Raw genomic sequence first — 25,547 nt, forward strand, 5'->3', positions numbered from 1 at the left:
AGAAAGAAAATAGGTGTTAGGAGAAAAACTGAGTTTGAGAGACTTTTTTTCCAGCTTCCTTTCCAAGACTTTTTCTTTGCTCCGTTTTGCTCCTCCCCCTCCTCCCCGCCTCCTCTGCCCCCCTCTTCCTCCGCCTCGCGCGGTAATGGGAGGTTCCTAGGCAGGAGAAGCAAAAGGAGGAATTGTTTGCGAGTTCAGTCATCCAAAAAAGCTTCTTCCATATGGAGGCACCGGGTGCGCTGGGCGCGGCGTCCCCTGCCTTGTCCTCCTGCCGGCGCCGCCGCAGCGGCCCCCGCTTCCTGCCGCCGGGTCCCTGAGCCCGGCCAGCGGTGTCAGCCGCCGCGCGCGCACACGCACACGCACACCCTGGCACACAGGCACACACACACTCACGCGCGCCGCAGCCGCACGCGCCCGCACGCGCCCTCCCTCCGCGGCCGGCACCTTCTGGGTCCCGGGCTCCTTTGTTGCTCCCGCTGAGGCCGTCTCGCGTTCTGTGCGTTCCTGGGTGTCACCGTGCGGGTCGGGTGTCGGTGCGGCGTGGTGCCGTGCCGTGTGGCTCTCTCCGCGCCCACCACGCTGGCCCCCGGGCCCCGGCTCTCCCTTCCCAGGAGCCGGCTGCACCAGAGGTGAGTCACGTCGCTGAAGTTGTTTTCTTTTCATAAAAAGTTGTGTTTATTTGTTGGTTTGGGGAGGAGAGGGGGCGGGAGGCGACCGCAGGCCGGCGACGCCAAGGAAACACCAGCGGGTGGCTGATGGGGACGCGCGGGCGATGGGAGCTAGTCGGAGCGCTCGGCCCGGGGCTGGCGGGGGCTGCGGCCGAGGAGGGGCGCGCTGGCGCGGGGACAGAGAAATTGGGACAAGGCGGGCAGCGGGGTGTCTGGGGCACCGCATCTTATTCCCTGCGGTGCGGTCTGGCCAGTGGCTCCCGGAAGCTCCAAGGGTGGAAAAAACGCAGGCACAGCCGCCCAAACTTTCCCCAAAGGTTGACATCAGTGCTCTGGCCCCGTGCGCCAGGCCATGGGGAGAAGACCTCCGCGCGATCGGCCAATACACAGAGCCACTCAACACTCTTGGTCTCTTTCGAGAGTGAGGGTTGATGGTATTGGTGTTGAAAACGGAAAACACTAACAAGAGGGACCAAACGGACCGGGAGAGAAACAGCCCCAGAAGAACATCCTTAGCTGGAGGGGTGGAAAGGACGAGGCTGAAGTGAGGTGTCCAGAGGTGTCCTTGGGGTTGGGGCAGCGGTGAAAGGGGGTTTGTGTACGTGTGTGTTCGCGAGCAGCGTGCTCCTTGGGTTGTGCTCTTGGAGTTTTTGTTTGCATAACTGTGAGAAGGTGGGGCCATGAACCTCTGAACAAGCGGGAATGGGCAAGGAACCCAGGGAGAATTTTCTGCTGGTATTTTGAAGGTCCTCCCAAACTCTTGGGGTGCCCAAGGTTAGTTTGCTCTTCCAGATGATGGGAGAGTTATGAGGGGTGGCCGGCTGGCAGACCTGGATGAGCTTAAGGAGCCTTGGGGATTTGTTTTCTTTAGTTTTGTTTTGGGGATGGGGATGGCACTGGCAGGGTTACTTGAATGGTGGTTGCGTCCCTCCAGAGATGTGGCAGTAGAGCTAAGAATACCCAAACCGCACACCAGCAGTCCTAAACAGGCGCTTTCTGGGTGTGGTGGGGTGTTCTGCCCCTCCCCCATCCCTTCTCAGCTAGTTCAAATGGGTTCACATAAGTTTTTGACCCAGAGTTACCTCTTTGAGTGGACTAAGTGAAAACTATATTTTTGGTGTCAGGCCCTGGTGCCACCTCCAGATGCCCTGTACCCAGCTCATATTTGTCACCTAGTTCTTTGTTGCCCAGAACTTTGCAGACATCGGCCATCGAGCGAATGGCATTTTCAAAATTCTTGAATGAGTGTACATTTCTGACTTACTCCACCACTGGGCCCTGAACAGGCAGTTCAGCTCTGTGATGGGCTTTTTTTTTTTTATTCATCTGATTACAGCTAATAAATCAATCCCTATTTTCTCAAGGGCAGCATGGACAATATTAAAACAGGGTCCTGTTGGACTGAAGTGGGGGCTGGGGGAGGGGGAGCTCAGTACATCTGGGTGACCTGTTTTCTGAACTTTACTTAAAGTGACTCTGAGGCAAGAGCTTGGCCATTTTGAGGTGTGTAACAGGTTACCCAGGAACGCTTCTGAGGTCTTATAATTGGCACTTTTTAATGGTCTCATAATTGAAACCCAGAGGGTTCCCGTGGTAATCTCGAAGCACCTTGAGGTCAGTGGGACAGAGGCAGGGTAGGAACAACCGTGGAGTTATGACTTCCCTGCCAGATGAGTTTTTGGAATGAGTTTATGGAAAGAGGTAAAACTGAAAGGAGGAAGAGTTGTCTCACTGTGCCCCTTTGCTGATCCGGCTCGTCCCGTTTACTACTCAGAGTTTGGCCCTTCAGGTGGCTGGCTAGAGGCGGTGCATACCTACGACATCTGAAGATTCAGGTGGCAGACACTGTCCCTTTTATCCTCTTTTAAGAGATCTCAGAAGAGTAACATTGTAAGAGACATTTTCTCAGGAGAATTTGCCCAAACCACTGGAGTTGACTTTACTTGGGAGAGCAGGCTGATGGAGGCCAGGGTGGTTGGTTCCTTGACCACATCTGGGAAGGGGACCCTGCTTAGCTGTTGACTAGTTGGCCAACTTGTGATAAGAGGATGATTTATGTTCCTTTCTGCCCTACAAATGGGTCCAGAGATTTTCTGTACTTTGAAGTGCTCTTTCAAGTGTTTGGGCTCCCAGCTCTCTTTGGCAACGTATCTGTGGTTTCCAAGCCCTAAGAAGAAGTAGATTTTACTCATGAAGTAATTAAGTTGACTTCCCCAGGGAACCCCAGAGTTTAAGCAAGGAGGGTGAGGAGTGAGGCTGGTGGTCATAGTATTTCAAAGGCCCCTGGGGGATCTGGGTTCAGATTTCAGCAAAGATACTAATATGATTAATGATTAAGGATTTTTCTCTCTGCATCTTTCAAACAAGTGAGAAGAAACCAAAGAAGACCCAAGTGTAACAGGTAATTACTAGCCAGTACTTCCTGGCCTCTGAAAGTATTAGCCTGGCACTAAAATATCTTATGCAATAGGAGCTCGCTGTCTTTTCTTCAAACTCCAAACTTCCTTGCTGTCTAGAAAAATAAGAGAGAGGGGAAGCAAATGGAAGTTGGAGGAGGAGAGGAAAAAGTGATTTGTTAGGTTTTTAAAAATCTGTTTACTTTAATATGTGGAGCTTCTTGTCGTCTCCATACCTCAATCCAGCAGGCACTTGTAGCACATTAGCCCCAGGGCTGGGAGCGTCTTGTGCCAGGAGAATAACTGTTCTTAGACCAAGGGTGGTTCTCTGAGCTACCTCCCCCTCCCAATTTTAATTTATTGAACAAGTATCTACAACTAATAAAGAAACTGTTTTTGAAAATTACCCACAATCCCCTACTATAACACAACTTGTTTTTCTTCATCCATGTACATAATACTTTTCACACGGTTGTGATAAAAGTATAGACAGCCCTGAAGTGTCTCTGTGTTTTTGACCAAAGACACACAGAAAACAGGTAGGTCCACCCCATTGCTATGGTGGAAATGACCCAAATCCTAAGAGTGCTCCCACACGAAGCCTTCACCTGTAATATTTTCATCATTTATGAGGCTGCATTAAATATTTGGGGCCTGGGACTGGGATGAAGAGGGTGTTTTTCATCTAGAAATTCATGTTAACTGAAAGCTCTCCTAAATGGGGCTTTTGCTTTTGTGGAGCCCTTGGGGTTGGTAATGGGCAGAGAGACGGGGGAGGAATGCAGGAAGTAAGGCCTAAAGGATCCATCTCGAGTGGCACTGCCCTGAGGATTGGGAAACGTGGGTCGGGGCCCTGGCTCTGCATGTGAATTCCACTCACACTGGTTCAAACCACTGAGCTAATGGGCTCCTACATCTCCACCACCACTGAGTTAGACTCCCTCCCCAAGCTTATCCAGTCTTTCCTGCCCTTCCTTTTATCATTCCACCATCTGCATCACCTTTCTAGTCTTGCTCCCTCTACACTTGTTCATGCTCTTGACAGTTGTTGCTGACCCTCGGCTGGACTGCCCACTGTCTACATATCACAATGCACCTGTACTCTAACAGTCCCACAAACAAGTCACCACCCAGCTTAAAAACAGCCTTAAGCTTACAATACAAATTTAAAAAAAATATTTTGTATATTTATTTTTAGAGAGAGGGGAAGGGAGGAAGAAAGAGAGGGAAACATCAATGTGCAGTTGCCTCTCATGTGCCCCCTACTGGAAACCTGACCTGCAACCCAGGCATGTGCCCTGACTGGAAATTAAACCACTGACCCTTTGGTTCACAGTCTGGCACTCAGTCCGTGGCGTCACACCAGCCAGGGCACAATCTAAATTTCTTAGCCTTGTCATACGTGGCTCCATCCCACTTCATGATAATATTACCGCCCTGGGGAGCCTTCTGTTTCAGCTTGACCCATCTAGTAGTTGACCCTTGACTTTCGCTGGGTTTATTTCTTGCTTACTGCCTCACCACCCACAAACCACTCCTGTAAGCCCACCTTACTTTGTATGAAGCCACCTGAAAATGTGTTCTTAAGAGATAGTTGGTAGATGTTGATGGAAATGGGCTGCTGGATGCATGCTTAGGGACTGAACCGGCAACCCAGGCATGTGCCCTGACCAGGAATTGAACCCATGACCCTTTGGTATATGGAACAATGCTCCAACCAGCTGAGCCACACCAGCCAGAGCATCCTTCATCCATTTTTCACTTCATCTCTAGCAAGGAGCCAGGTAACTGGAGACTTAAGGAAGCCTCTGATCTTAGAAAAACTGCTTTTTCTTTGTTTTCTTATTTATAAATTGCGTTAATAATTTGTGGTTTGTAGCAATGCACCTTATAAAAAGCAAATACTTTAGGAGTGTTTGTTTATTTGGTTGTTCAAAAGATGAGACACTTCTCTTTTTCCTCAGGCCTAGCACAAGCTTCTGGGAACCCATGACCCACGATGTCTTGTCAACACTGCTACCATCGGAGAGAGCAGCAATGAAGTAGCGGAAGAAGCAGGTGAGGTTTCTGCCCACGGGATGGTATCTCTGGCCTGCCGGGTCTGTTGGTTTTCATGTTTTGTGTTGCCACTTGAAGAGAGAATGTTTCTCATTATCTGGCATGGGGAGGGTCCAGCTAGAGTGGAATGTGGACTACACATGTCGGTTCCAGTTTGGCTCACATACATTTTAGTCAGAGCCTGCGGTGGCCTCTTTCTCCCGGGGTGGCCACTCAAACCCCTCTTCCCCGGAGACAAACTGTTGGACATACTGGGTACAAACCATTTCCTACAGGATTTGCAGGCTAGGACTGCTGTGGAAAAGTCGAACTCAGGTTTGGGCAAGGAAAGCCCTGTGTTTATGTCTCTGTCAGTGGTATTACAGCGAATGCCTTGTGATCCGATGTCCCGGGCAGTGTTTATCTCTCAAAACCCAGAGGGATTCTGTGTCGTTCCATCTTCTGAAGTAAAGTTAGGGAATAATTTCTCTTTTCCTAATAGTGAATTTGGCCTTATCTTCAAAGAAGGCCTTTGATGTTTGGGACAGGATTATTGGACAGTGAGAGGAAATCATAGGAGAAAGATCAGAGCCAGTAATACACAGTCAACTTAACTTGGTTGCCAGAGAAAATGTTGAGGAAAGTCTCAACTAGTTCTGGTTAGTAGCAGGAAAATACATAATATGGCCAGGGTAAGTAGTATTGAATAAAAAATAATGGAAAAAGAGCTCAGCAGCGGAAGTATGGCTAAAGAATGTTTATTCCTCTCTAACACGAGTTTGGACAGCATTGGACAAGATGAGGATGATGTCATGTATATAGATTGCAGCCTTCATCCTTCCCAAGGATTTTACAAGCTTTTATTGAGTACTTACTGTATACCAGAGCCATTCCTGTATATCAGGATCCCATTCCTTCAGGGAAGGGAGGTGGGTACAGTGCAATACAAACTCCAGTGTTAAAGTACCTGGACTGGGTCGATTGAGAAAGGCTTGTGGGTGGAGAGTCAACATCTCAGGCCAAGTGTCACAGGCAGAGATGGGACTGGCAGCACTGCAGTGTTTTCTTACCTTTGCCCATCGTTATTTTTCCCTGAAAATGTACCTTTCCTCAGCAGCTGTTAGGCTGAAGTATTCTTGAGACAAGAGATAAGTTCAGAGTAGTTCTCCCTGCCCCCAATTTCAGGAAAGTTAAAAACTAGAATCTCTGCATTGAGTACAGAATCTCAGAAATGTGACTACTAGACAGGTTTCTAAAACCAGTTACTGAATACTCTCACGGCAAAAAGGAAGAAATGTGTCTTTTATTCTCTCATGTATGTCAGGTTTTATAGTTGAGAACTCTAGAAACACATGCCTGGATTCAGCTTTTTACCTTTCCATTCCATTTGCCCTTTGCTATACTATCTGGAATAGGTTGGCTTGGCTCTGAAATCATTCCCAGAGTAGCAAGTGAGGGGACATTTATTTTAGGGACAAATAACAGTCACAGAGCTCTGCTGTTGCCCAGGAGCCTCCATGGCTGCTGAGGGATAACTGTCACACAGGATGGGAGTTACAGGTGAGAGGAGGAGGGCATGAGGAGCCGCTGGCCTCCAAGGGCTCCCCCAGGCTGGGCTGGGATTGGATTCTTGAGGAGAGCCCTCCCCAACCTTCCCTGGCTCAGCCAATGTTTTTCCAGATTAGTCCCAGCCAAGTGCCTTTACTAGTCTGAATTTACCTGACATTATAATCCCAGCAGGTTTATTAGGTATGGGTCACAGTTAATTGGAGAGGAAAATAGAGGGGTTCTGGCTTTATTACTTTTCTGTGAAAGCAGATTATTTTACAAATCATCCCCCCAACACTGGACTCTCCTCTGGCTTTCTGTGTAACGCCGATCATCCCACACTGGATTACTGCAGCCCTTCCTTTTCATGTCCCTGTGCCCACGTGCAGTCCAGGATGCAGCCAGTCAGCACAGTGCCCTCTTTTGCAAGTGAGCCCACATGAAGTGATGGAAATTCATGGCTGTTTACCTCTGTCATTATGAATGGATGTTTTGTAGTGAACGAGTTCTATAAAAACCTGCTGTGTTACAGCCACGCGTTCGATTTTAATGGCTCTTCCAACGTGCAGGCCTTGGAACCAGTCACCTGCAAACCTCCTTTGACACCGTTGGTGGTCTGCCATCGTGCCGGCTGCGTCAGCGCCAGGTGAAAGCCCCACAGTCAGGTGCTTGGGTTCTATAGCCCTCTGTTGCAGGCACAGAGGCTGGGTAGTTAGGCCTGGCTTTCTCCTGTCTGGACTGTGGCAGCTTGCCAGCAAGTTTCACTGGGTGGTCTTTGACAATGGGAGAGAGGAGGGGTGGGGGAGCTCAGCTCTCCTGCCCAAAGGGAACGGCAAGGTTGGCAACTAGTTCCCCATCACCAAAACACCACAGAGGTCTTGAGTTTGGGCAAAAAGAATGGAACTGGTTGCTGAAGGCAGTATTGTGATAGGGTTAATTCTTGCTCCTCCTAACTTACAAATGAAGCCTGTATGTGGCAAACCTCTCTCCCTAGAGGTGAGCACACGAGAGTAGCAGGTCCCCTTCATCATGGGAAGGAAGAGTTGTCTCCCTGTCACTCAGGGAGTTATCTGTGGACCGGGAGAACAGGCTGAGATTGGGGAATCTCCGTACAATGAGGCAGCACTGCCCGCCTCTGCATCTTCCAGTGAGGTGGAGAATGGTAGCTGCCATTCAGCGAGCACCTACTGTGTGCCCAGCCCTGTGCTTAGTGCTGTAAGCATCACCTCTGTAGGCCCCAGGCAGTCCCATGAAGATGGGCATTATGACCCTATTCTGCAGATGAGGGAGCTGAAGCTTAAATAATTGTGGTGACTTGTTCTGGTCACACAGCTGGGGAGGGGCTGAGCCAAGATTTTTGCACAGGGCTGCTGACTCCAAACCTCAGGCTCTGAAGGAAACAGAAAGGCCCAGACCATCTCTCCCCTGAAGCAGAGTTCCCTTAGTTTGGGGGAGCTATTTCTTTTGCAACAAAGTGCAAGGGTCAGGTGGGGCCCTTTACGCAGCTGGAAGGCTCTGACGAGCTCAGTGGCGGCAGCGTGAGGAGGCCAGGCTTTGTGCCCAGCCCCTGCCAGACTTCGCAGGCAAAACTAAAAGCCGCCTCCACCTTGGGTCTCACCTCAGAACGTGTTTCCTGACTTTTTGTTTTTACCCCCGGGGACGTCGTCTGAACTGGCTGTCTGAATCTTGCTTCACCATAGATGCCAACTGAACCCATTGCTCCCTGGGTGTCTGCAAGTCTGATCAAGCAGGTCCTCCTTGCCCCAGGTGGCGTGAGCGGGAGAAGGTGTTTGGCTGAGCAGATAACTTACTGGTCAGGAGAGGGGCAGCTTGTACAGAAAAGCGCCCCGAGGAAGGAGGTAGCAACTTTGACAGACAGGTAACTGACAGGAGAGGGAAGCCTCCAGGCACACACGCACAGGGCAGGCAGCAGGGAGAATTCTGCAGGCAGTTTCCTGCAGCAGAGCGGAACGGACCTCTCCCTCTTGGCTGAGGAGCATGGTGGAGATTTGGCTTTGGAGAACACGTTTACCCTCAGTTGCTTGTTTTTCTTGAACAAACGTGGAAAGCCTAAAGTAAGGCATTCTGGGTTAAGGCAGGAACACAGGACATTAGGGTTTAAGATATAATTATGTGACCAACAGGTGGGCAGCTGGTTGGAAGTCATGGAAACTGTGCCTTTATTTCCCTGTCTGCACAAGCTGCCTCCCCAGAGCACCATCAGGAGGCAGTGAGACGGCACAAGGAACACTTCTGATTCACAGAGTTCCCACGCACCCCAAACACCCAAGGCCTCCGGCATCCATGCCCACCCCAGGTGAATAAGGAGACAGGACATTCCAGGGAATGGGTGCGGGTCAGGGTGCAAGGGCCGCACCCACTTTTGCCGTGTGTTTCTCTGTTCTGAGGGGGAGCCTGGGCTGGGGGCAGTTCAGTCCTATTGCCAGAGACCCTTCCAGGTTGCTCCAGCTAACTTGCCTTTCCCTCTCTGGCGGAAAGAGGCAGTGAAAGGTCTCAGGGTCCTCTAAGTTGAGAGAGGAAAAGATCTTCTGGTGGGAGGATCCGGTTAACATTCTGAGAGAGGAAGAAACAATGGAGTTTGAGGACTGTCTGGGGGATCCCACCCGAGAGGACTGAGGTCTGAAGCCAGTCTTGGTAGGAAAAGGGTGAAGAGCTGGAGAAAGATGGTTCTAGGAGGGAGCAGTATTTCTGGGGCCACTTTCAGGTTGGAGATTGTGTGGCATTCTGGGTAAGGGGAACTTCAGAACCAGACAGGCATGCATGTGAACCCTGGCCTTGCCAATCACTAGCTGTATGTTATGGGCCAATTACCTAAACTAAACTGAGACCCCAGTGTTTTAAGGTTGTTGCAAGGAGGAAGCAAGATGCTGCTTGTAAAGAGAATGAAAGGTGTGGTGAGCATTCAGTCGAGTGTGGCTGTTATTAGTGAAAGAAAGAAGGACTAACAAAAGGAGGGCTACTGATAGATTGGGAGCCAGAGGGATGAGTAGGGGGGAGGCTGCACTGATGGAACCCTCACTGGTCCAAGGTCTACAGAGGTAAAAGGATGAGAAGGTGGGGAGAGGGAGGAGCCCCCCCATGGGGCCAGGCCCAGCCCTTGGTGCACCGTCAGGCAGCGGTCCTCAGACCCGGTCACTGGGAAAGACTTTCCATGCAGCCCTTTCCTCTGCTTCTGCCCTGATCAACATCTTCTGTTTTACTGGTTAGGCTACTAACCCGTGAGTCATCTTTGGCTCTGTACTTTTGCTCATATTCCACTTTAAACTGGTAAGTGACATTGGTTATACCTTTAAAACGTATCCAGAATCCTGCAACTTCTCACCACCCAAGTCTTTCGGTGACATTTCCTATCTGGACAATAGTAGGAAATGTCACTGGACATATTGCAGGAGCTTCCTAAGTGTTCTCCCTGCTTCTACATCCCCCGACCTCCCTGCCTCATGGTCTGTTTATAGAGAAGTCAGTGTCAGCTTCCAGAAGAGAAGCTGGAACTCTCCATGGCCCCCTGTTCCAGCAAAAACTCCAAATACCTTCAATGCCCTCAGCAGGCCCCCTTGCCCGTTGGCCCTGTCCTCCCTCTCCCCCGCACCCTGCCCACTCCCAAGGCTACACTGGCCTCCTGTCTGCTCCTCCATCTAGCTGAGCAACCTGCCTTCTCAGGTGCTTTGCCCTCTGCCTAGAAGGCTCTTTCCCTGACACCTGCACATCCCCTCTCTCACTGCATTCAGGCCCCTGACCACCCTTTACCAAATCGAGCTGCCACCGTCACTCCCTGTCCCTTCAGCCTAACTCATTTCCTCCCAACATATATCTATTTGTTCTTTTGCTTATTGCCTGCTTTTCCTTTAGAATGGAAGATCCATGAGATCAGGGACTTTGTTTAGTCCCTTGCTCTCTTCCCAGTGCCTAGATAGAATCTCATGTGTAATTGGTGCTTGTTTTTTGTTTTGTTTTGTTTTTTTACTAATCTGCATGGGTCTCCTGAATCTCAAAAGGGGTATAATGATCTTCAAGTAAAATGAAGCAATTACATGCAGAATTATGTAAGAAAAATGCATTCTGGGTATTTGTATATGGGGGTATGTGGGAGAGAGAGTCCTAGTAATATGGAAGTGCCTGTCTTAGGAAAGCTGGCAAGGAGGGTGCGAGGCTGCAGCAGACACAGCCCAGCTCCTCTCTCTTCCTCAAGGTGGCTGACACTCCCGCTGACTTCAGCAGCCTCGGCAGGTCTGCCAGCTGTTCCGTCTGGAAGGGGAATGTAAGAGTGGATGCCTCCCTGGCCCTTCCACATCACTCGCTTAAGAAGAATTTATTGAACTTCTGCTTTATGCCCAGCACTGGGCTAGGCCTGGCCAGGGAGTGCAGAGAAGCCCAGCGCACCCTCTCGCTCCACCAGGAGCGTGTAGTCAGGTTGTTCGTCTGGGGTTTCCTGGCTGCTGGGGCTGCCTACTGTACGGCTCCCCCACTGCGAGCCCAGTTCCTGGGTTGAACTGGAGTTCTGGTGAATCTGGTTTGGGACCACAAGCCAGGGACATGAAGATGGGATGATTTTAAGAACAGTTCAGTCCCCACAGACGTGAGTGCCTGGGCGGGGCGGTCAGGCCCCTTGCCGGGCTCACTGGCCACACACACGGTCTCGGTTGTTGGGGTGGACATGCATGGGAGCACAGGGGACAGCGTGTTTGGATGTCTGCCCTGAGGGAACTGATCTGACTGCAGGCTGCGTCTCAGTCATTTCTGAGTGGGTTCTAGATTTAGAAGCTGAAAAAGAAATAAAAATAGGGATGAAGATCCCAAGAGGTCTTGTGCTGAGAACAAGTGTGTTTGAGAAATTACACTTTAAGGCCCGCAGATCAAACATCTACAGCACCTTGGGGAGCTGGGGAATAGCCCAAGCCTTCTCTCCAAGGATTTTCTAAATTTTATTTATTTTAGAAATTAGAGGGGAAGGGAAGAAGAAAGCGAGGGAGAGAAACATCAATGTGCAAGGAAAACATTGATAGGTTGCCTCTTGCACATCCCCAACCAGGGATCAAACCCACAGCCTAGGCATGTGCCCTGAGTGGGAATCGAACCAGCAACCTTTCAGTTTTCAGGTCAGTGCCCAGCCAACTGAGCCACACGAGTTAGGGCTTCTTTTTTAACTTAAAAAAAATGAATAGCTTTTTTTTTAAAAAAAAGCAATTTTAGTTTTACAGAAAAAAGATTAAGTGAAAATGACAGAGAGCTGCCACACACTCCTCAGTCCCCGCCAATTTCCCATATTACTAACTTGTTGCTGTAGTAACTTTGTTAGGACTGCTGAGCCAATGTTGACACATTGTTATTAACTGAAGCCATAGTTTACATGAAAACTCACTTTTGCATTATATGTGCATTCTGTGGGTTTTGACAATGCATTACAGTATCCTACAGAATAATGCTGCCTAAAATCCCCCGTGCGCCGCCGCCGCTGTTTAGCCTCCTTCCTTCCCTCTCCCAAATCCCTGGCAACCACTGCTCTTTTTACTATCCTCGAGTTTTTGTCTTTTCCAGAATGTCATAGTTTGAATCACACAGTGTATAGTCTTCTCAGGTTGGCTTATTTCACTTAGCTGTCTCCTCCGGTTGTAAACATGGCCTCTCCCCTACACACGCACACGCACACACACACACACACACACATGCACACACAGAGCTGGGGAGCAAGGGGCCAGCAAAGGAGGAGCCCGGCACCCCATGCTGAGACCCACCTGAGCAGAGTCTGTAGAGCTGTTCCGTCGTCCACCGAGCAGGCCTAGCTCTGGTGCTACTGGAGTTTCGCCCAGGCTGGTGAACGGTCAGGAGCTGCCTGTGTTTGGGTTCCGCATCTGGAAGTGTCAGCTGTGCAGACCTTTCCATCCCATTCCCAAACAGGCAGGAGGTGCACCCGGCTGCCTGCCTTCCTCCTCGGTAGTTTGTTTTACTTGCTTTGGAGCCGAGCACTAGCAGTGGGGAAGTGAGTGCCCCCAGGCACCCTCCTTCACACCACATCCTGTGCCTGCCACCACCGGACACCAGCCTCTCGGGTCAGCCCAGGTCCCAGCCCTGTCTGTGCTGAGCGGTGGGAGTGACAGAGCCCTGGCGCCTGTTCTGTGGTCAGTCAGGAGGAAGACCCACCAGATGCAGAGAGATCGAGAACATTTTCCGCTGCCGGGACGCGCTGCCCTCTCCAGTCAGCCTCACAGACTAGGATTCCTTGGGAGCATGGTGGCAGGAACATCAGTATCCAGTGCACTCAGCGGTCCTTCTAGACAGTGAGGCTATTTGGGGGATAGGGGATGGTAATGGATTTTATAACTGAAGCAGCGGAAGGGGCTCCTCCAACCCCACTCCAGCGCTGGACCCGTTAGGAGCAAGGAAAGTGCATGTGAACAGAGATCATGCAGCTCATCCCCCTGAACGAGGCTGGAAATTTCCAGGGGCTGAGGAAAGGGGTACCAGGTCGAGTTCTGACCCTGGGGAGCAGGGACTGAACATTAGACCCTGCTTCCATCACTTCCTGTTTGGGATAAACACAGAGCTGAGGCCAGCTGGTACCTTCTCATGCTGAAGGACACCAGCCAGGTGTGTGGAGTTCAGCACGAAGGAGGAAGGAGACTCACTGCCCCCCTCGGGAAGGGGGCATTCCGTGCTGAGGACCCAAAGCCACACCTCCTCCTCCACTGGTTTGCTTTGGTGCCTTAGGCTGCCCTCCAGTCAGCAGCGGACCGCCGATGAAGCGCTCTGCGCTGCCATTCCGTGGCGCCGCCTGGCTGGCCCCCGTGCGAGTGCACACTAATCGCGCCTGCCCCAGTCTCGTCACTGAGACTGTGAGCACAGCGTTTAAAGCTCTCCGAGCTCTTCCGGGGATGACACTGTCTTCAGGCCAGCGGTTCTTGCTTCCGCTGTTAATTTCGTAGTCAGGGTAGAGCCTCCTGGCTCCTTGGCTTCCTGGGTCTCACTCCAGAGGCTGGGAGCCTGTGACAGCGAAGTCTGACCGTCTCGGCTTCCAGAAGCCTCGGCCCTTGCCTCAGTTTGTCTGGGGAGAGGCAGAGGATAGAGAACAACTGAATCGTGTGAGTGCGGGCCCCCTCTTCCTTACCAAACCCAACCTTTACCCTGAAATCACCTTCTCATAATTCTGTCCCTAAGAGGTACAGTGAGATTCCTGAAAAAAAAAAAAAAAATCCACGGTGGCTTCTCTAGGTACCTGCCAGGTAATGTGTGTCCAGGGGCAGGAGCCACGGTTTCTGAACCCAGAGATAAGTATGTGATCTGACAAGCCATTTCTTTTTCTCCCGATTTGGTGGGGTGGGGTGGGGTGTCTCCGAAAGGCTTCCATAAATAGCCTTTATATTTATAAATGTGATGCATTTAAAAAATCACCATTAGTGTAAGGGATGGTGTTCTGCACAGTGGGGGACCCACCAGGCCCTGCAGCAGTGTGGCTGCTGTCAGACTGGGGCCACCGGGAGGAGGCCCGGCCTGCACCTTGCTCCTTTGGGAGCTTCAGTACTTTCTTTCCAGAACAATCCGGAGAAACCGGGGATGGGTTCCAGTTTTACCCACTGCCAGCCTACTCTGCTCTCTAGAAATAGCCCCCCACCCCCAGCAGTGGAGCGGGCAGGCTCCTTTTTGACAAAGTTCTGCATGCTTCCAGAGTCAGGAAGGGAAGGGGGACGGAAGCCCAGCTGAGGTAGAATCTTAGGCAGGCAGGACTGATTTTCCTCACACCAGGGAATGAACCAAATGCCAGTGCTGACGCCCGTGGTCTGCATGGAGAAAAAGCACCGAGACCTTGTTTCTTCTGATCTCAGCTAAGATGAGGGGTGTTGCCTTCCCTGGGCTGGGGAGCTCTGGCCTGTCTCCCCCGAGTGAAGAATGCCATTCACAGAAACTCGTGACCGCCGGCACCCTGCCTCTCTTCAGTCACCTGAGGCTTCACGCTGAGCTCTTCCTGGTTATCCAAATGCTCAGCAGTGAGCCCTGTGGAGGGCAGCACCTGTGCGTGCCTCTTCAGGCGTTCTCCACATGGGCCCAGAGACATGTTCGTCACCATTCAAGAGTGGCCTTTCAACTGCTCAGTCCACAGGTTATTGAGCACTGTGCCTGCTGCCCTCAAGATACTTATAACCTAGCTTCTGAATGTTTCCCGAATCCAAAAAACAGGGTCATTCCACGTGGAACCTCATTGCCCAACGTTCTCTCACTAGAGGAGTGCTTGGCTCAGAAATAAGTGCTAGAGTGTCACCATTATTACCATCATGATTATTATTACTTTGGCTTGGATGAGCTTCTGGTTTGTGATTTTTTCCCAAAAGCCCCTATTCTTAGAAGATTGACTACTTAAAGAGTTTTGTCCGTTATAGTATATTTGAGGGTTTCGTAGGTAGAGAAATGCAGGCCCAGTGGAAAAGGATGGACTTTCACCTGGACCTCGAGGCCCACACACTTGGTTGGTCCTGCAGTCAGGGAAAAGCCAGGCCGAGTAGGGGACATGTGGTTGGTGAGATACGCTCAGGGTCCTGGGAAGGGCCCATCTTGGACAGGGAAGCCCCATAAAGGACGCAGAGGGCATGGGAGGCAACTGGCTGGCTCTAGATTCCCTGAGACAGAGAGCCAGGGAGATGGGCTCCTCAGGCCTCCTCTGGCTGCAGCCAACAGTCTCCTTTCAGGGGTGGGGCTGCCTCTTTGTCCCACCCCTGGGGGGCATTTGAAGGTCTAAGAGGGGGCACACCACCCTCACCCGCCAGAACCTGGGCACCTACTGAAACCTGCCGGATGGTGCTGATGTGGGCTAAGCAAGAAGACACTGGGGAGGTGTGATAGTGGTGGCGGAGGGCGGGGACGTTCCTGGGAGTTGGTGAAGGATTAGGAAGATTTAGGAGGATCTTATGCTAGTTATGTTATTGCCGGGGCGGGGTGGGGGGGATCATTATTATCTGCTTATTTTAAAACTCAAACACACAAAAGCAGAAAGAAGAATATCACAAATCCAATGTACCCATCACCCGGATTCAACAATGATCAACTCAAACGGGGGTTTTTAAGCTACTAGTTTGTTTTCCTCACTGTGCTCCGTATGCCAGATGGGACAAGGATGGATGCCAGCAGGCTACCCTATCACACAGAAGTGCGTGATCCAGTTGTCCCCCCCCCTCCCCCGCCCCCTTCCTAACAGTGGTGTGGAAAGGAAGGAACACCAGCCAGGGCTACTCAGGTTTGATTCCCAGTCGCTCCACAGCGCACGGTGATGTTTCCGTGTCTGGCCCAACAGAGATGTCAAGCTCTTAGAAGCTCTTAGATAAAGCTTGAACTTTATCTTTGGATTCCCCAGGCCTCCTGTGGAATGGGTGGTCAGTAAGTGTTTATTGATTTGTGAGGCAAGTGACTCCATGAGGCAGGGTGGGTTCCATCTGGACAGGTGTGAGTAACGTGAGTACTTACTTTGCTATGTGGGGGAGGAGAAGGAACGGATGATGGGATTCGGAGTTGAGGTGCTGTTACATGAACCCTGCAGGATTCTGAGTGGGCAAAGCATTAGGTGTGATCCTTCTGCAGGGCAGGGGCTCCTGGTTTTGCTGAGAAGGATGTAGTCAGCAGTGAGAGAGAACAGGAGAGGGCTGGATCGGGGCTGCTGTCTGCCTGGGCCCCAGATTAAGGCATCTGCCTGCCTTGGGTGTGGGGGGACAGGACTCTGAGAGTGAGGCTCCAGTTCCAGACCCGTTTTTCTGGGTGGCCACAAGCAGCCAGCAAGCCTCCTGCACTGCCAAGGCCCGAGTGTCATTCCAAGTGCTGTTTTATTCATTTTGGAGTTGGCGAGGAGCCGGCTCCTCCAAGTGTGGGGAATGGAGTCTGCTTCCGGCCCTTGGCGTGCTGGCAGTTTGGCTGCTCTGGCTGCTCTGGCCCCTCTGTGCAGTGATGGGGGGTTAAAGGGTGTGAAATGGGGTGTCCCGGGAACATGAGGGGCGTTGCTGCCAACACTTGCCCTCAGATCTGACCCCCTGTGCAGCCAGCAGGGGCCTCAGGCAGGACATGACAGACCCCCGGGGAGGTCTTCAGGCCCTGACTTTCATCAGGGACCTGCCCCTCCCACTCCCTGCCTGGTCTTTTTCAGTTCAAACTTCCAGCGCTGTCCTCCCCTCCCATACACGCACGATGCGTGTGTGTGAGTGTTTTAATTTTTACTCTTGGCAGAAGTTAAGACACAAAATGGATTTGGAAGGAGATGAAACCGGTCTGGGTGTATGTTGGGCAGCAGCAGCCCCATTCCTGGAGTGGGAGGGCCGAAAGGAGGGGAGGGGCTGGGTGGGACCCAAGTCACTGAGGTGGGGGTGGGGAGCTGTCTTCTCCCCAGTAGGGATCCAGCTGAAAATCCAGCTCCTCAGGGAAGGAAGGACAGCAGCTGGGGGCGGAGCTGATAGCCCTTTGGGATGTCCGGTTCCAGTGATAGCAGGGCCTTCTGATGCTATCTGGTGTTAAGTGGACAGGGGACCCCCTGGACGGCCAACACCTGTTTCACTTCCTGGTGGTCTGTGAGCCCCTGCAGACTGCTCTGGCTTTGTTAAGGAAATCTCAGGTGGCTTTCAGGTTTTGATGTGCAAGCCTTAAAATGCGCATATGCTTTGGAAACTTCTAGGCTTCTGCTCACCTGCTGGAAGTTGGTGGCCCTAGACAGCAGGGGTGGCTCCCCCAGGGACCTGTTTGAGTCTTTCCTTTGCTGCTGTGGAGCCTGTCTTGGCCTCCAAAGAGCATTCTCTTTGCAGTAGTGGCCGTCTCTTGGGTTTTAATTTTTATGGGAAGAAGGGAAAAACAGGGATCAAATAGTCCAGAAGATATCTGGGGAAATCTAAGAGAAGCTTTGAGAAAATGTCTCATTCTTTAAAGTCAATGTGTGAAATGAAAAAAAAAAATTAGCTTTAAAAATGACAAGAACCTCTTTAAGATATTACAGTCAGGAACATTTTAATGCAAAATTCTCAGTTCCAGTCGTGGCATCCATGCACTCAGGGTGTTTCTGGCAGACGCTCCTCATCAGAATGACCTCCGGGCCCATGGCAGATGCACCCAATGCTTTCTGACCCTGGCTACACATTACAGTTTCCAGGAGAGAGTTAAAAACTACAGACTGATTGATGTCTGGGCCCCACCTCCAGAGGGTCTAACTTAATTTGCCTGAGGGGCTGCCCAAGTGTTGGTGAGTTTTCAAGTCCCTAGCTGATTCTTCCATGCGGCCAGAGTTGGGAACCTACGTTCTAATGCTTGTTCAAGACCAGAAGGAAGATGAGAGAGGCCAGATTCAGAAGTGGGGGAATTTTATTGTCACCATACATGATGGTGCATATAACTTGGAGCCAGACTCAAGGTGCCGCTGCCAACTTTTGGATGGGGTGTAGGCCTTCGGACCTCACCAGACTCTGGGTGGGGTGGGCACAGTGCGTCTTCAGGGGTGCATTGTGGGACTCGCCAACCCAACGCCCCCAGAAACATGGTAGCTGGTGCACGACTCCATCTCAGACTGTTTTACTTTTTTCCCAGCCTTTTTCAGCTCCTTTGTTAGAAAACACTTCCTCGTGTATCCACTTAAACCGCTCAAGGACAGCACAGCCAGCAAGCAGAGGAAGCAGGTTAGCCCTGGAGGCCTTGTGTCCTTTTCTTGAGCAAGATGCTTAATCTCTCTAAGCTTCAATGTCTGCGTCTGTAAAATGGGGATGACAGCTCTACCTACTCCACAGAGTTTTTAGAGGTTAGACAAGACAACACACGCACATTGTCTCACACACAGTAACTAACAGGTGGTCAAGTGCTTTTCTTCATTTTATGTTATGATTGATTATTTTTTTCTAATAGGAAATTTGCCTTAGTCTCATATTGTAACAAAACCTGGTATGTTACAGTCACTAAATCTCAGTGACTTTTAATTCCATTTATAGCTCAGTTAAATTAGGATATTAGTAATTTAGCAGGACAAAAGGCAGTCTGTAAATGTCAACACACCCAACATGATAATTTCAGCAAACTAAGTACTTGATGGATATTTTATACATCTGACTAAAAAAAGCCATTTGATTTCTGAAGGCTAGTAACAGAATATTAAATGTTTTCATTTTTTTCCCAAAACACTTGACCCTATTGTGTATAAACCACAAATCCTCCCCTGGGATTAGGGGAGGTGTCCTCAATAAACCGAAGGAGTGGAGTACTGGGGAGAGACACAGGAAAATGTTTAGATGGGACAGTGGACAAAGAGTGACATCTTTCGGCCCAAGGGGTCTTTGGGAAATAACACCTCCACACCCATGGGAAGTTAAAATAGTGTGTAATGACATCATGATATTTGGGAGTAGCTTGTAAAAAAAATTCGCTTTTTTAATGACAAAAGTGATAGTATACCCCACTGACTATTTCTGAAGTGTTTAATGTAAAAAGTGCAAATCTCCTAATCTTCAGATATAATTGTCGTTAACATTTGTCTCTTGATATTTTCCTGTGACAATCCAAATAACTATGTACCACATATTTTTATGTAATTTTTTATTTACAAAAATGGGATTGTGCTGTTTTACAAATTGCTTTTGGGATATTCTCCAGGAACCTCTTAGACCAACATTTCCCAAAGTGTATTTGACGAAATTCCCCTCACTAATGGTCCTCGGGGAAGAAAGAGCAGTGCGGTCGTGAAGTCCAGGCCTGCGGTGGTGAAGTCCAGACCTGCGGTTAAGTGACTCAGGCTTCAGTGCATGTCCTGCCCTCCTCTCAGTGATTCATGGTGCGTAGTAGCATATTAAAGGTTCTGAAAAGGCCTGCTGTAAATAAACCTAATTAGCTTTTCTTAACATGGCATTTCCTTAAATTATTTTTGCTCGCACATTTTAACATGCATGGGTTTTTAGAAGCTCTGTTTTAGGCACTCCTCACGGATCTCCCTTCCACTTACTTCCCCTTCTCTATCTGTAACCTCGTGGGGTAGGCAGGAAAAAAAAGCCCATGTATCTATGTAATCAGCAAATACTTCTTGCATTCCTACTATGTGCCAAGCACTGTGATAGGAGAGATGTCGGGGTACAGTAACTAGTGAGATGACAGGCGCTCTGGCCTCGAAGACTTGCTGCTTGCCTGAGGCACAGTGCTGGTGTTAGTCGCAAGGGGAGGGATTGCGCCTGGGAGGGGCAGAGCCTCGGCAGGGATCCTCTGCAGGGATCCTCTGCAGCTTCTGCAGCTGCTGGAGCCGAAGCACAGCAGCTCCTGCTCCTGCTGGGTGGACGTATCCCCACCCCTCTGCTCCTGACCCTCCTCCCCAGGTCTTTCCAAGCCCCCACACTTGGCTCTGCTATAAATAGCGGTGCCTGACCCAGCTGGCAAGATGCCACGTGTTTGTTTTCTCTGCCTGTGCCAGCCTCGCACCAAGGCCACGGTGCTTCACAAGTTGGGGGCAGCTAACAGGATTTGGGGGCTTCCCACAGAAGGCAGGGACTGACAGGCAGACTGGAACATGCTTCGGGTTTCAAATTGGTATTTATTTTAAGTTTTAGTTGGTTTAAAAGAGCTTTGTAATTGAGAAAGCTTAGGGGGGGTTGGGGACAGAATGTGTATATTCAGGGGTCAGGGAGGTGGTGAAGAGAGTGTGTTTGTATGAGGTCAGATGGGAAAGAAAGTAAACTGTCAGGACTCTACAGCACACTCACCAGCTGGAGCTGGGGTTGGTCGCTGTGAGCACACGTGTGCGTGCCCTTGCGCGTGTGTCTGTGTCTTAGATGTAGTGAGAGCACTCGCCTGGACCGGAAGCCTGGGGAGGCTGGAGTGCCCAGGTCAGGGTGCTGGCCCTGAGATGTTGCTGCCTGTTCTCCTACTTCTTCTGTTGAAATGCTGAGTATGCATCTGCAACAAGGGTCACACTAATGAAGGTACAGTGCTCCTAACAGTTACCCCAAAGAGAGCTGTTCAGACTCAATGAGCTGCTCTCATTTATTGAACAGCTGCTGTACCAGTCACTGCTCTAGGTCAGCAGGTTTCAGCCGGCATGCCACAAGGATTTTTAAAACACACAATACCTGACTGTTTAGTCAGGGGCCCTGACCTCTCTTCCCTTAGAGTGTCAAAAGAAAAAAATGACAATAGCCAACACAACGATAGCCCTCCAGTATGAATGAATCAAAATTATACCTATTTTTTGTAAGATTGGCAAAACATGTATTTTTTTGGTGTGTCCCAGAATTTTAATAATTAGTTTGTGTGCCACGAGATGGAAAAAGTTGAAAGTCACTGCTGTAGATGATTTACTGGTGTAATCTGTTTTTCCTTCGACACCCCTGTGTGAGATAGATTTTGTTGTCCTCCGTCAAAGTGGCTCCACCTCAAGTTTAGGGCGAGGGTTTATTCCTGGCAGGACAATCTGGGAGAGACATTGTCCCCGTCACAGTGCAGTCAGATGCCAGCTACAGAGCGGTAGCTTCTGATCTGCCATCTTCAGCCATTCAGTCATTTTACCTCAAGGCTTAGCTTTTCATTTGAAGGCTTCAGACTTTTTGCCAGCGTGCATGAGCCTGTCGGGGGTGGGGTGCGGTGGGGTGGGGTGTGTGTGTGTGTGCGTGCATGTGTGTGTGTTGGGGTTGGAGGCAGTTTTGCCTGACATTGGCTCAAATCAGCCCCGGAACCAGACAGGCCGGGAAGCAGCAGCCTGATCTCCATCCATCCCGAGTCACAGAACCTGAAATGGTTTTGAGTCACGTGGAGAGCCGGGTGTGGGCCTGGTGCCATTGGTAGCTCGATCACCCTGAGGAAGGGGCACAGAAAAGGGCTGCAGGTGACAGCTTAATTGGAATTGGTCATTATGTTACCTCACAGAGTAAATAAAAATAAGCCTTTTAACCCCTAAAGTGTCCAAAATGCCCCTCTCGTACTAAGGAAAAGCTCTCTCTTGACTATGTGACTACAGTTCTCTCTCTTCTCTGCCGTGACCTTCCACCTTTGTGCCTCAGGTCTTTCTTCATTCACTCAACAGGTGTTCGCTGAATTACTCAGAACTGTGTTAGAGCTGATGGTGCCCTTGTGATCATTGCTGTTCCTGATTCCTGAGGCCTTTGGCCTAGCAGTTCTGTGACCTGTAAATAATTTGTGGGATGTTGCTTCCATGGGGGCAGTGTAGGACTCTCGGGGGCGAGAGCTGGGCCCTGACCACCGCCTTACAGAGTGCAGGTGCTGGGGGGCCTGCCTACTGAAAGAAGCCCGTTTGTTCAGTGCCTACTTCTCTTCTCACTCTTCCCCACCCACCTCATGCTTGGCCTGCCTGCCTTCTCCCCTGAATAAGAACCCAAGCCAAACCTTGGAAGGAGGTAGGTAGGAGTGGAGATAGAAGACACATTACCTTCTGCTCAGGTTCGGCTTTGCAGTAGAAGTACCCCTGGGGTTCATAGATCCACACTTCAAGGACTGAATAGAATTAATTAGGCTTGGAAATGATTTTGAAGGTAGATCTTCACAGCATATTGAATATCTACCAGGTGTCCAGGAGAGAGACTTGTAAACAAATAAGTTACTATATAGTGAGAAGTGGCAGTGACAAAGCTGAGGCCTGAGAATTCCTCAGAGGCTTCCACTACCTCCAGGCCTTTTCCTGCCTCGGCTGTGTGCTGATGAAGTTCCCGGACTTCACTAGCAGTGAACACATGTGACAGAAAGGGGAATGCTTTTAGGACTTGTGAAAGGGGCTACGCTGGAGGAAGGTCTTGTGTTGAGCAGGGCCTGAGTGTGCTCAAGTGGTCTGGTTTCTTGCCTGTACTTGGTAAAATCTGCAGTTATCTTTGACTCTGATCTGTTCTTGAGGCGATGCTGCATTTTAATTCTGGTATAATAAAAAGATGTTGTCAAAGCTAAATGTTGATGAGGTTCCAAGTCCTCCAAGGATGGGAGACTGTGCCTTGTTTTTCTTCATATCCCCTCTGCCCGCTGCACGTGCACGGCGCCTATCCCGTTTCTGGATGGTCTGAGGGAAATGCCTTTCCTTTGGTCGTGTGTGTTGCAGACAGAGATCCCTGTTACCCGGCATGATACATCTGACTCTGCTTGTTGCTTTCAGCGGGCACCTTCAGGTGGTCAGCATCCCAGCCCCCTTCCCCTGAGCCTGCTTATGACAGTAAGGTGTGTGTTCACACACAGATCGCTCACTCATCAGATGGGGTCGGTTTTCCCTCGTCCCGAGAGACAGGACCTTCGGCCGTTTGAGATCTGCCCTACGTGCCACGCAGGTCCGGGTCAGGTTTGTTTCTATCCCCTGGCTGTGCTGCCTACCCAGGCTCTAATCGGCTCCTTTTACATTGGATCTTTTGTTAACTGTGAGCATCAGAGTGCTTGGAAGTGGACGCTCCTGTTTCCTCTGTGGTCGCCATGTTATGCGTCACTTTGTTGCTTGCTTCTGTGGAGGTGGCCCTGGCCATGGGCTGTGACTAGAAGAAACAGGTGAGTGGAAAAAGCCTGAGGGTTTGTTGCGACTTTGTGTGCTCACTGACAACGTCGGAGGCAAGCTGCTCTCTGGGGCAGGCAGTGAGGGTCACAGGGGGGTAGGGGTGTGTTTTCCTTCCTGGAAAACTTTATAGTTTCTTGTTCCAACTGACCTACAGTTTGATGGGGATCTTTCCGCTTTCTCTCTGAACAAGTAGAGGCACTAAGGAAGGATTACTCTTATTATCCTCTCAGGAGAGTGTGGACAGGGCATCAGTGGGGTGGGAGGTGGTGGTAGGGAGAGGTTTTTGGCTTAAGTGACATAAATGTTGAGTCGTGTTGGGTGGAAATGGAGAGACTGGACACCAGTCTTGTCACACACTTGGGAACACTGCAGCACTCCCCGCAGAGCTCCTGTCCCACGAGCTGTTGCGAGCTTCTGTAAAGCACTGCGTAAGATGTAGGTGTTACTGCTTTTTTTTTTTCAACAAAGAACATTTCTTGAACGTTTGATGCATGTGTGTAGAGCAACAAAGCCAGGCCATTGCTTAATTTCGTACAGTTTATAAGGAACAGTGAGCCAGAGAGATGATATCAAGTGTGTCTAGAGTTGTTAAAATGCAGCATGTCTTTCAGTCTCAAGGGACATTAATGTAAAAGCCTACCAGTTGGCAATGCCCCAGTATGAGGTTAGACCTCAGGTGAACCGCTGTTAGTAAAGTTCCATGGTACCCGTTGCCCCAAGTTATTGCATGATTGCTACGTGTAATCTTTACTCATTTAAGGGGCTCTGCAAAATGGGTGCTATCATTCTCGTTTTACAGAGAGTAAACCGAGGCTCAGCTTCAGTAACTCGCCCGCAGCTGCCTCCCGCCACAGGTGGGAGCAGCAGAGCTCGCCCACAGACTCTGGGCTTGGGGGTTTAGTGCCCGGTCTGCTGAGTTCCAACGGTGCCACTTAGTGCGGAACTACGTCTTTAACAAAAATGGAACTGTGTCCTCAAATCCTTATGTGATGAAGCATCCAGAAGGGTTTTGATAAGCTCTTCCCATCTGTAAAGTGTGGGCAGTAATACTCCCTGGGTCGAGAAGATGACAAGTGACAATGTATATGAAGCCCACAGCTCTGGGCTTGCAACACAGGAGGAGCTCGCTTAGTTAGTTGCCTTTTTGACACCTCTGCACTCATCCCTCCTACCCTCCCCTGCTCTCTCCACAGGCCTACACCCATCCTTCCCTTCTCACTCAACAGCCTCCTCGTTTCTCCGTCTCCCACCACTCACTGCCCGCCTCCTTCCACTCTGATCTCAAGCTCAGGCCTGTGCTGGTCAGGCGACACCTAATCCTTAATCCTGGGACAATCCTAGAGTAGACTGCCTGCAGTCTGGTGGCTGCAGTGTCAAGCTTAGTTGCATGCTTGTTTTGGGAGAAGACATAAGAAGGAAAACAAAGAAGGTCCTTGGATGAAACGTCACACCATAGGAGCATCGGCAGGCACCCTGACTTTGGTCCTTCCCTCTAAGGCTGCCTGTACTCAACTAGGGGCCATTTGGTTTTGAAAAATAAAGACCACGGTTATAGTCATATCCTTCTAGAACTTCACTTCCTGGTTCCACCACTGATAACAGTGTGTCTCTACGTGTCCCTCCCGTATGTCCACGGGTCAGATTAACATTCCTTCGCCAGCCCAAATTTCTAACATGAACAGACCCTTCCATTCATCGTATGTTGGCTGAGCCCGCACGACGTGCCAAGGCTTTTCTCGTTGCCAGGGTTGGCACATCCTGGCCTTCAGGAAGCTTATCTTCTGGGGTAAGCGGGGAGAGATAAGAGACATACTACAGACAGACGCAACACCAAATCTGTAAATCACTGGAAATGTTGGCATAGGTATGCAAAGCGCTGTGGAAACTGGGGTGAGGAACAGTCCCTGGAGCCATCCGAGTTCCCCTGATGGGAGGAAAAGAGGAGAAGATGGTGGTTCTGGTAGAAGGAAGGAAGGTGGGAAAATGCCGCTTGCTCAGATTTTAGGGCTCATGGGAGGAAGATGTGGGGAAGGTAGGCTCCAGCCCAGTTACGAGGGGCCTGGAAGGAGTTTGAACTTTATTTAATCATGCTCAGTCGAGGAGTAATCAAAGGTGAGTCTGTTAGCTGGTTTGCTTGTTTGTCTTTGACTGACCTCAAAAGGGGGGAAAATTACTCATAATTCTTTCACATTTTCAAATCAGCTGCTTTTTATTTGTTTCATATTCTTACTAGGTCTCACTCAACAGCTTACAGGCTTTTTGCAAAATGAGATCTATGGGTTTTTCCTTAACATCTTTTAAACACTTTTCATGTTGCTACTTGATCTTTATAATTATCATTTTTAATGGCTGCTTAATGGTTCGATTATTATGTCATAATTTACTTAAGGGCATATGGTAGAAGGAAAAGACAAG

The 25,547-nt window shown here is 50.1% G+C and overlaps 1 protein-coding gene across 2 annotated transcripts in view; it reads left to right on the forward strand.

Moving 5' to 3' along the window:
• The first annotated feature begins 496 nt into the window (after positions 1-496).
• The window catches only part of BOC (BOC cell adhesion associated, oncogene regulated), a 73,400-nt gene continuing 48,349 nt past the window's right edge, over positions 497-25,547 (forward strand). Inside the window, exons 1-3 of one of the 2 annotated variants that reach the window (XM_036018098.1) lie at positions 497-629; positions 3,036-3,069; positions 5,029-5,122. The gene's annotated coding sequence lies outside the window, so the exon portion shown is untranslated. The remainder of the gene's footprint in view (positions 630-3,035; positions 3,070-5,028; positions 5,123-25,547) is intronic. The other variant, XM_036018097.1, reaches the window with a different exon arrangement.

The sequence above is a fragment of the Phyllostomus discolor genome, chromosome 2, assembly GCF_004126475.2.
Source record: "Phyllostomus discolor isolate MPI-MPIP mPhyDis1 chromosome 2, mPhyDis1.pri.v3, whole genome shotgun sequence".
In the NCBI taxonomy this organism is placed as follows: Eukaryota; Metazoa; Chordata; class Mammalia; order Chiroptera; family Phyllostomidae; genus Phyllostomus; species Phyllostomus discolor.